This window comes from Pinus tabuliformis, chromosome 9 (genome assembly GCF_031772625.1).
Source record: "Pinus tabuliformis cultivar Carrire ecotype Pingquan chromosome 9, CPIR1, whole genome shotgun sequence".
NCBI lineage: Eukaryota > Viridiplantae > Streptophyta > Pinopsida > Pinales > Pinaceae > Pinus > Pinus tabuliformis.
Genome location: NC_142307.1, coordinates 516,341,022 through 516,353,615, shown reverse-complemented (window position 1 = coordinate 516,353,615; position 12,594 = coordinate 516,341,022).

The window sequence follows — 12,594 nt, the reverse complement described above, 5'->3', positions numbered from 1 at the left end:
ACGTGGAGGTGTCACATCAGTCAACATAATATCACAGGGAGTTGGTGTTGATTACGAGGAATGAGGAAATGAATACTATAGGCAAGGAAAATGGTCCAAAATAGGAAACCTCGTGCCTCTTCCAAGTCATTACAACGCTCTGAGCATAAACCAAAAATGGCATATATTGTACTGGGGCTCAAATTCTCTTGCATTTACACTCATTTCAAAAAGAGTTAAGGTGAGGATGAGCATGGGGAGCCATCGAGGAGATTCAAATCATACTCTACCATTTCTACAGGAAGCTACAGGAAGCCTGCAAAAGCTACAAGAAGCCTGAGGAATTGCTATAGGAAGCTTAAAAGGGTGAAATAACACCACCAAGGGTCAAATTGATCTCCAATTTTTCATATTTATCCCAGGCCATGTGGTAAAAGTAAGTGCATCCTCTCCCTCATCTGTCCATAACTTGTATGCTGGTGCACCCTAAAGTCTATAGGAAATATCAGTCAAATTGTGGATTACAAGAACTTTTATAGTTGTAGATTATAGGGAATATATAAAATTGTCATCAACTAGAGTTTCCAACCCTCTACTTCCATTGAATTATACATCAAAGCTATTACAGGAAGAATACCTCCTTCACTCAGTTGAAAACAAAGAAAATAGATGGGGGGAGGATTCAATAGAAGGGAGCCTTTAGACACTAAAATAATTCATCTTCACCCTCCTGTATTAGACATTTTTAGAAAAATCAATGGCTAAGATTCTTTGAACTGTTGAAGGGATATGATGATGACATTGCATATGAATTTTCCATGGCCCTAACCTCTTAGATAGAAGTCAGTTCCACCACTGTGGTGAGGGAATTAGCTATTTCAATTCATCTTGAGCTAATTAGTAGGGTGACAACCCTTCCCCAAGGAATCCAATGGAAAAGAGAAGACAAAACCACCAATGCCATTACCAAAAAGAACTTCTTTACTGTTGATGAAAAACCTATTGAAGACAAGAATGGAGTTAGGAGGGAGAGCCTACCCTATTCTTGGGATTAGGTGGCCTACCATATCCTAAAATACATCTCCTGTGAAGTATGGCTAAGTGTAGTCTATGGATACCAGTTTAGATTACTACATGAACTAAGGTTTCAATCAGAATTTCCCCTGGCCCAAAGACTTAGTGTACCACATTTCCTCCTACAGTCCATTAGGGACATGAGCCAAAAATTGAGAGAGGGAAAACATCAACACCTAGGCCACCATGGCCTCATCAAACTGATAGTGGTAGATGCTTTGAAAAAACTAATAATCCTTACCCTTTGGTCCAAATTCATTCAGATATGGAAAAAGATACCTTCATTAATGCTTAAACCCTCACACCAGGTGAGATCCCAGACTCTAGTGTTGGAGGAAGAGAGGGGAAAGAGGAAGAAGAAGAGGCAGATGAAGAAGAGGAAAGAGAGACACATGCAAAGAATGTTGAGAAATGGCAACAAGAAAATCCAGTTTAATTTGTCCTTGAATTAAACTGAGTATTAAAATCAAATTCTATTCTCATAACAACTTGTAAATAGTTAATTAAGTTCAATTAACTTAATTAGGTTAAGAATTTCGAGTTGTAAGTCTTTCTGAAGTCATGTATATGTTCTCCCAATGTTATAGGGGTCCAGGATGAGTTAAGTATGAGTTGTAATTAGATAACTCAGTTTACTGAGTTAAGTTCAGCTAAATTAGTTCCATACTATTTGAGAAACTAATAGTGAGTTAACAGTCAATTGGTGCACTAATTCATTAACTAGTGCTACTCCAGTTAACTGAATAGTCCCTCATCAGAAACTCATGCATGTCGATTATGAGAAACACCCAGTTGAGACTGGAGTGCAAGGACATTGTATTATCAGTTGTATGATTTACTGAGTTGTATAGATCATGCATGCAATCAAGAACTAAACCTTGAAGGGATTACGCAATTTTGGATGCACTGACCTCCCCTTAATATGGACTAATCAGCCATAGGAATTGCGCAAGGAAATAGGGACTTGGAGAGATGCAAAATTGGCTAAGTGTTGGCCAAGAGTTTTCTTGTGAGTTGGAGATTGATTTTATTGGGTGCTAGGTTTGTTCTTGAGAGAAAAAGAATTGCATTATCATCTTGTATTTCTGATATATGCAATATAGATAGTGGGATTTAGAGTTGTGTCTTTCCCTAGATATTTATTGTGTTTTGTTTATTTGATTATCTTCCTCTTGTCGATTATTTTTTTCATCGATCTATTGGCTTCCACTAAATGAAAGTAGAAGTAGATTCTTGTCCTATGATTTAGTAAATTACATGAGCTTTTGAATCTATAGGATTTTCTACATGGCATCGAAGCTAAGAACAATATACCAGAGGAGATTTCGAAGTTTTGAGTTTAGGGTTACAGGTAAAATTCGAATTTTCATTTCATACTTAAGGATCAGCAGATGGCGTTCTAAGGTTTGTGGCTTGAGTATGACTTAGAAGGAAAATCAAATTTTATAGCCTAGAGGCACAGAATGGAGGTTGTTCTAGAAGATAATGGCTTGAAGTAATTCATTGATCAAGAATTCCCTAAGCCAACAACATCAGATGCATAGAACTTGTCCGAATGGAAGAAGAGTGGGGTGAAGGCGAGGTGGATAATCCTTGAGGGAGTTCGAGACCACATTTTCTCGAGTCTCCATGGAAAGGAAACTCTGCATGCTATGTGGAAAACATTGGCAGACTTGTATAAGAACAACAGTGATCAAAGGACAAACTTCGAAAAATCGAAATGGAGAAAGGCGAGACTATTTCCAAATACTTGACCAAGTTCACTCAATGTCATGATGAACTTGGAAGTGTTGGAATCACGGTTTCCGAGGAGTGTATGGTGAGTCTTGCTCTTCTAGGACTCCCAAATAATTGGCATATTTATCAAGACTCTATCAATGGTCAGAGAAACTACTAGATTGGGAACAACTATGGTTGTATTTTATGCAGGAGGAGACCAGGAGGAACTCCAGGGATTACTCTTCATCAAAGACTCATGATGAAGAAAAATGTGCCTTAGCGATCAAGGCGAAGAAGGGGGAAAGGAAAGCTTCCCATTCCAAATCAGATTCTTATCATGTAGGTAAGAACAAAGACATGACAAAAGTTTAGTGCTTTCATTGTCATGAATTGGGCCTTTTTGCTACAAATTGTCCACTCAAGAAGTCCAAGAATAAATCCAAGAAGAAGTCCTCAGGAGGAGTGGTGGGTGAGGCTTTGGCCTATTAATTCAAATTGGAATTTTACCTCATTGCATACATGGTGTCATCAATTATGGGAAGTGTATGGTACTTAGAAAATGGAGCTTCATTCTACATGAGTGGTGACAAAGAGTTATTCAGTGACCTGTAGGAGAAATATCTTCATATGCATATCAATATGGGCGATGACATGAAGTATAGTGTTACTGGATTAGGCATGATTATTTTTCAGAGGGAGCATGGGGCTCCACTCACCTTGAAGAATGTTATGTATGTTCCTGGGTTGAAGAAGAACTTGGTATCCGTTGCCCTGCTTGAGGATAGAGGCTATGATGTGATCTTCTCAAAAGGAAAGGCGCTCCTTTGACGCATAGCCACGGGTGAAGTAAAGAAGATAGGGATTTAGGTGAAGAATATCTATGAGTTGGAGGTAGAGGAGTGTCCTGATTTGAGCTCAAAAGTAGAAAGGGTTTAGAGCCGAGATGTTGGCAAGTTGTAGCACAGGTGATTGGGCCACTTTCATCATGGGGCTTTGAATATATTGTGGAAGATCTCTACCGATCTTCCTAAAAGTACGCTTGAGCAAGTTGATACATGAAAAGGGTGTATTTTGTGAAAATACACCAAGTCTTCCTTTGGAGATAGAGACAGTTGAGTAGAGTCTATTCTAGAGAGAGTCCATTCAGATGTGTGTGGACCATTCCAGACAACATCTAGAGCCAAACACATGTATTATGTTATATTTGTTGATGACTATTCTCGTAAATGCTGGATATTTTTCATGCAGAAAAAGGATCAAACTTTCACAAAGCTTTTTGAGTTTAAAGCATTGGTGGAGAAAGAGTCGGGCAACAAGGTTAAATCTCTATGGAGTGATAATGGTGGTGAGTATGTCTCAAATGAGTTTAACAACTTCTGTGCTGCGAAAGGGATTAAAGGGGAGTTGAAGAAACCCCATAACCCTCAATAGAATGGGGTGGCCTAGAGGAAGAACAAAACCATAGTAGGGGAAGCGAGGGAAATGTTGGATGATCAGGGCCTACCACTACACTTGTGGGATGAGGCATGCAACACAACAATTTATTTTCAAAATCGTACCGCACATCAGATACTTGAGATGATGACACCAAAGGAGGCTTATTTCGATAAGAGGCTAGATGTTGGTCACTTCAGGATTTTTGGGTCATCGGTATATTTCCATGTGACTAAATATGCATAGAAGAATCTTGAGCTGACAACAAAGTTGGGGATATTTGTGGGGTACACTAATACACCTCATAACTATCGGGTGTACATGTCGACCAGTAGGATGACAGTGGTTCTTAGGGATGTCAGATTCAATGAGGAGAAGTCCATGTGAGTTTCCATTGAGAGGTAGCTTGAACTACATGCATATGAGGATATTTTAGCTCCTAAGATTGAGGAGCCTCAGATTGATGTGGAGTAGCCACATGAAGAGGATTCGGGAGTGGAGACATCCACTCAGGAAGATTCTTCTAGATAAGGAAGAAAGCTGACCAGAGCAACCGACAGATTGTTGGATGATGCATGGAAGAATGTGGGAGCACCCACTTCTCAACACAGGAAGAGGAGGTCACCTGAGAGGTACATTGGATACATGGCTCTTATGGGAGAACGTGTTGTGACAAAACTATCTTCCTTTAAGGAAGAAATGCAATAGTCGGTTTGGGTTGATGCCATGGTGGAGGAGTATGACTCCATAGTTCGTAACAGTGTTTGGGATGTGGTCTTGAGACTGGACGACAAGTCAGTGATGAGATCCTGTTGGCTTTACAAGGTAAAGCAAGCTACAGATGGTAGTGTGGAGAACCATAAGTCTAGATTTGTGGCTCGGGACTTTTCACAGGTAGAGGGGATTGACTATGATGAGACCTTTGATCCTGTTGCAAGGCACTCTTCAATTAGATCTATATTGGCACTATCAACACATATGGGTTGGAAGATCCATTAGATGGATGTGAAGAAAACCTTCCTTATTGGCATGATTGAGGAAGAGGTGTACATAGAGTAGGCTGAACATTTTGAAACCTTTGACCATGAGTTGCATGTGTGCCAGCTCAAGAGAACGTTGTATGGGATGAAGCAAGCATCCCTTGCTTGGTACACTAGGATAGATAGCTACTTCACCGAGTTGGGCTTTGCGAAGAGTTAAGCGGATGCGAACCTATACCACATAGTCATGGAAGGTAAAATGTTGATCATTGTACTTTATGTTGATGATCTCATACAGACAGGTGATGATCAACTCATCAAATCTTACAAGGAGGACCTTCCAAGAGAGTTTGAGATGAAGGACATTGGGCTCATACATTACTTTCTTGGCATGGATGTATGGTAGGGATATGGGGAGTTATTTGTGTCTTAGGTAAAGTATGCCAAGGAGATACTCAGGAGATTCCATATGGAGAGCAGCAAACCCATGGAGACTCCTCTAGTTGGTAACTAGAGGAAGGAGGATGCTACTTCAGGGGAAGTATTGGAAGCTACTATTTACAGGAAGCTTGTGGGTTCACTCATGTACTTGGTGAAAACACGACCATATATGTGCTATGCAGTTAACCAACTTAGTCAAGCAATGGTTAGGCCTACCAAGATGTATTGGAAGGCAACAAAGCATGCGTGGAGATACCTCAGGGGCACTTATCAGTATGGATTATGGTACAAACAAACAAAGGGAGTGAATCTTCAAGGCTTCATTGATGTAGATTGGGCAAGGAGTCCATTCGACAAGAAGAGCACATCAGGAGGGATCTTCAGTATTGGGTCAACGACAGTTTCTTGGTATAGTAGGAAACAAAGATTGGTTGCACTCAGTTCAGTAGAGGCAAAGTACATGGCTGTGAGTCAGTAAACATGTGAGGCTGTCTGGATGAGGAAGATCCTGGTTGGTTTGTTTGGTCAATAGATGGATCCAACTGTGGTTTACTGTGATAATCAGAGTTGTATCAAACTCTCTGAAAATCCAGTTTTCATGATCGATCCAAGCATATTGATATCCGATATCATCATCTCAAAGATTATGTATTGAGGTGGATTATGTTGTTAGAGTACATTCCCACAGAGGAGAAAGATGTCGAAATTTTGACAAAGTAATTGTCAAGACATAAATTCAAGTTTCATAGAGATAGGATTGGGGTAGATGATAATCCATTTCTCGTTGAGAGGGAGTGTTGAGAAACGACAACAAGAAATTCTAGTTTAATTTGTACTTGAATTAAACTGAGAATTAAAATCGAATTCTATTCTCATATCAACTTGTAAATAGTTCATTAAGTTTAATTAACTTAATTATCTTAGGAATTTCGAGTTGGAATTATTTCTGAAGTCATGTATATGTTCTCCCTATATTGTAGGGGTCTAGGATGAGTTAAGTATGAGTTGTAATTAGATAACTCAGTTTACTGAGTTAAGTTCAATTAAATTAGTTCCAAACTATTTTAGGAACTAATAGTGAGTTAACATTCAGTTGGTGCACTAATGCATTAACTAGTGCTACTCCAGTTAACTGAAGATTCCCTCATCAGAAAAGCATGCATGTAGATTCTGAGAATGACCTAGTTGATACTAGAGTGCAGTGACAGTGTACTATCAATTGTATGATTTACTGAGTTGTATAGATCATGCATGCAATCAAGAACTGAACCTTGAAGAGATTGCATAGTTTTGGATGCACTAGCCTCCAATTAATATGGACTGATTAGCCATAGGAATTACGCAAGGAAATAGGGACTTGGAGAGCTGCAGAATTGGCTAAGCATTGGCCAAGAGTTTTCTTGTGAGCTGGAGATTGATTTTACTAAGTGCTGGGATTGTTCTTGAGAGAACACACATTGTATTATCATCATGGATTTTTGATATATGCAATACAAATAGTGGGGTTTTGAGCCGTGGCTTTCCCAGGATATTTATTGCGCTATGCATATTTTATTATCTTCCTCTTGTCGATTATTGTTTTCATCGATATATTGGATTCCACTGAATGAAAGTAGAAGTAGATTCTTGTCCTGTGCTTTAGTAAATTGCATGAGCTTGTGAACCTACAAGATTTTCTACAGAGAAAATAGAAGAAGACCTCGAGGCAGAAGCATAGAAAGAGAAAGATGATGAACAAGAAGAGGAGCAACATGAAAAACCAAGCCCTGAGAAAGATATTGAATCTAGAGAAGAGGGGGTATCCCTAGAGAAAACAAGTTTGTCTTCAGGACCCATTGAAAAAGAGGCAGCTTCCACTTTAGCTACCTTGAGCACACTAGTCAAACCCAAAAGGAAAATGCAAAGGTAAGCTCCCCTCTACTTTAAAACTAGGAAAAACACCATAATTAAGCAAGGAAGGCCTCAAAATCCCACAAAGGACCCTATCACAATTGAAGATTCCCTAGGTAAGAAAGAGGAGGTAGGGCCCACTAAAAGGAAAGTTGAGGAGGTCATCTCTCTAGAGAACATATAAAATACTCCTATAGAATATGTAAGGAGGCCCACCACTAGATCAACCTCCTCTAAACAACCAAAGACACCTATAACCCTCCAACAAAAGGGAAAGGGGAAGCTACAGGAAAAACGAAGCATGCTACATGAAAAATAGAGTGTGCTACAAGAAGAACAGAAAGTGATACTAGAAGAACATAAGGTGCTACATGAAGGGAAGAAGGTAACATAATGACTACAGGAGGGGGAAACTTCCCCAAAAACATTTGAGAAGGACTTCCTAGAGCTACAGGACCCTAGTCTACAACCTAATTTTAGCTCCTATTACAAATTCATTGAAGGAGGAAGAGGTATTCCCCAAAAATTTTCAATCCCACTTTTCTTTGAACTTGAAGCAGAAAGAGGAAGAATCCACAGATGGATGTAGATCGCCTAGTAGAAAAAGGTGGAAGATGTGGGCCTCATAGAAGAAAATGTATTTGAAATGGGAAAAGAAATGAATGCACTAAGAGAAAGAGATACCACAATGAGGGAACAACTACAAGTAGAGAATAGGTGGTTGAGGTAGAAACTGAAGGAGAAGGAAACCCAACTGGCCACAATGGAAAGCCTCTCTCTCTAGGTATTTTGCACTCTTTCTCAAAGAGCAGTGGATGCAATTCTAAATCAAGATCCTAACACAACATGGATGCATACCATTTTAAGGATACAATCAATTCATTGAATTATGTGACCAAAGTAGCATATATGACAAAGAAAAATTGGATGAGTTATACATGCATAACCTCACATTGACTGATATGGATATTTGGGACCCCATTGAAAAGTTGGGAGACCTACAACTAATGGCCCTAGCATCTTGGATGACTCATGAGGAGGCCAAAGTTGAGGAGGTAAAGAAAGTAATGGAAAGGGAAGAAAAAGAACCGCTATATATCAGGGCAGAGCAGATAAGCCGAGTGGCTGTAATTAGTAATCATAGCATCATCCCCAATGATGCTAATCTAGCACCTAGATACCTTGCCACCCAAGAGCAGACCATATCACATTTTGAAGACACACTCAGGCTGTTAGGAACATAAAGCCACATCATAACTTTCTCTCTAAGCATCAGATTGAAATTTCGTAAGAAGGTACAAAAAGAGGACGGATTGTAATTTCTTGTAGATAGTTTTTAGAGCCAAAGGTCAAAATAGTGACACGTGGAACTTCATACAATTTCGCTCTTCTGGAAAGGTCTATAATCAAGTCATCTTGGGAGATTGTGCATAACTCTTTCTTGTATCATAATAGTTGGCTTGAATGGAAGGACCTCCCTCTTCCAAACAACCTCAGGGATCAATTGGCAGACCTTAAGATCTCTCTCTCAGGATCAACTCCCATAATCAAAGAGGCTTGTGATAGGTTCATATGGGACCCTAGCGGAGGAAACTTCACAGTTAAAGACGGGTACAAACTTTGCCAAAGAATATGGAATGCTTTACCCCACAGTCTCCAAATCAGGGAGTATCACTCTCCTGAAATGTTGAGGAATGCATTGGAAAGGACACCCCTGTACAAAATAATCATGCAAAGATGAAAAATCAACTAGATTGGACTCAAGTTAAGTTCACCTTTGTTGTTAGATCTACAGGAAGGAAGGGATGAGGAAGAGGATAGGAATCAGTGGAAAAACATAAAAATGGATGCATGAATCTATCCTTAAGAAGGCACACCATCTGAAGAGCCTTGGGATGTCAGATAAGCCATTAAGGCAATGAAAGACATGGACATAGATGACTAAGTTTCTCAGAGGATTAGAAAAAAATTTAGTAGGGAGTGATGATGAGGCTCATCAATAGGTATATCACAAGGGTCATAATTCCCTCCTCCAATTTTAGAATTGTCTCTTTCTCACATTTATTTACAATTTTTGTTATATTATGCTTAGTGAGGAGGATAACATATGTGTTTCTATGTCTTGTGGCCTAACATGGTTTAAATGTAGGAATAGGGACAATTTTGAGATAATTTAAATGCAGGAGCTTGGAGTAGACAATAGAGAGAGATTCTTGGAGGTTGTCTACCTCATTAAATCATTCAATCAGCTAAGATCACAACTTTGTCTCTCATCAACTCAGAGTCATTGGCATCCAAGAAGGACGAAGTCACTGGCAACCAAGCTAATGTAGTTCAAGAAAGATCTAGATCTACCTTTCTCGAGTTTTGGGAGACAAACACCTCTATTTTATACGGCAATGTTGGTAGCTACCATTTTGTATAAATAAACATGCCAATGAACTCATTATTATTTGAATTTTGGTTGCAGCTAAGAATCTATTAAGCTCAAGAAAGTGACTACTGTTTTTGACTTATTATGTGATGTATTTGACATTTTTGCAATGATAATGAGAAATTTCTTATTGATCCATCATTGAGTTAGTTCAAAGGGCCGAGGCTCTTGGGTTTGGGCCCAACCCTAGTAGCTTAGGTCCCTCTTGTGTATTGATATTATGATTTAGCTTATAATGTTTATTAGTTGTTGTATTTTAGTAGGATATAATTTCTCAAAAATCCTGTGACTCTGCCTCTATCTCATCCCTCTCATGGGAGCCTGACTAGAGGAATCCACACTCACAAACCAAAAACATTATGTGATGATTTCTTGTTTATGATTTCTTGGAAAAATATCTACATTAGTTATTTTGTTTCACATATGATTGTTGTAGCTTAGAAGTGAATCCATTGCATAGATCAAGGATTTTAGCATCAGTTAGATAGTTTTCAAATTCAACTCATCTTTTCCACCATTGGTTATAATATTTTGCAAATAAAAAGAAGAATAGGTGCATGTGATGTTGTAGGACAGTTGGACCCACAGGCAAGGGAAATTTTCACCATCTCCATCCAGGGCTTCTCCACTCTCTTTTGATGACTCCCAACCATTATCTTGATCTTTGTTTTTGGTCACCATGAGCAACCCTCTTAGCCAAAAGCTAGCCTTCCTAAAGTGTTGAACTTGGATAGGGGATTTGGTCACCTTCCATCCACCACCCACAACCTTCATACATATTTCCATAACTTTATCCCATCATCCTTACCCTCGAAACCCTCTCAAAAAACTTCCTATAGCAATATAGGAATCATGTAGCAGCTTGTTTTGCCCTTGTTTTGACCTATAATGCCAGTGTAGCTTAGTTTAAGAGTAGGTTTACCCCCCCATTGATGAGCACTAGCATTGCAGCAAGGATGTTGCAACTCTCGGGGCTACCAACTTTACTTCATCAACCCAGGGTTCGTACAAACTTGGAGGTGACAGTGTTGTATACACAAATAGATGTAATGGGTCCACTCTTTGTCACTGTTAAGCTGGGGCGATAGACCACTAGGGTTTCTCAAACCAGCCTTCTATTGATTTAGAAGAAGTTTGATTACCAATTGAGAAAGGATAATTTTACCCTAATTGAGAGAATTGAAATGCTACCTACTGTAGTAATGAAAGACTGAAATAGATGCCTAAAACACATAACTCATCTAGCTATTTGTTAATATACCTTGATTTCAAAAGAATTCTAATTTAACACATGTGAAATCCTAACTACCCTAAGCATGGAATCTGATCTAAACAAGCACTTAATTGTTGTGTGCATGAATAAACATAACAACCTTTTTCTTTTATCTTTTTGTAAAAATATGAATGCTAATCCTTCTTGGTTGCATGGCAGGTGAGATAGGTGTGGAGGGAGATGAGTGAAATGGGTTAGATGTCTTGGGAGGCAAGTAGGGGTCTTCTCCTAGCTTTCGTGATGCTTTTTTCACAAATCGGGCTCAAAAAAGGCCACTACAGGTTTCCTACAGGATGTCCTAGTTCACCTATAGGATCCCCTGTTTTCCTATTGGAACAGGCTGAAAGCATAAGGAGTGATTTGGAAAGTGGTATGGAGCTTAAGAAGGTGAGGAATGGAAGAAATAAGGCAAGGGAGTAGTTCTACCTCACTCAGAACTCAAACCAAAGCTTTATGATGGTTGGATTTGCTCAATAAGCAATGCAAGTTTTCTTTGTAAAATGATACTTCGAATTAAGAACTTAGTGGCCCTTGGCGATCATGGGTGGATATGGTTTGGCTAAGGCTGATGACATAATGTTTTATCGCAATGTAGAAAATCTGGAAACATATACATCATCGATGGAATTTATCCATAAATCATCTCAAAACAAGAAGGGTTTACAAAAATATAAGAAAACAGAATTTGCATCATTTATTTGTCAAGTTCATGCATGGAAATGCTTGAAACCTATTATGAAAGCAACATGAAATCTAATACAAAACTTAAGATATCAGAAATGAAAACTACGACCTATCTTCTAAAACTGAAAGAGGATGACCTAATTAGCAGAAGAACCCTAAATTTCATAAGAAACCAAAATTCTGTCTTTTTGGGTTGAATGGGAATTGTTCCTCAAGTCGTGGTCCCCGAAGGGAGGAATGAGGTAGGATCCACCTGTTATCAACCTTTTTTTAATATCTTCTTATCTCTATATTGATATTGTTAAAGCTATGCACAAATGGAAGAAAACTAATCAAATCTACCAATACTTTCAATTTAACAACACCAAAATCAATTTAACCACTAATATATGAGATAACCTAAGCATAAAAGTACAATAAGAGGAACCTCTGCTGCTAGGGTTGGTCCCTAACCTAAGATATTCAGCACTCTAAGTCAAATCAGTGCTCGATCAAGGGAATGCTGCTCATTTTCATTAACATATCAAAAAATACATAACAATGTTTGGTCGCAATCCTTCAACTCAAAAACTACTTAGTTATCTTGCATAAAAAAATTGAATTCTAATGAGGCTTTAGACCTTTTTATTTATACAACTGAAGTTTCCAACAACTTCCTTAAATCTAGGGAGACTTGGCTCCCAATC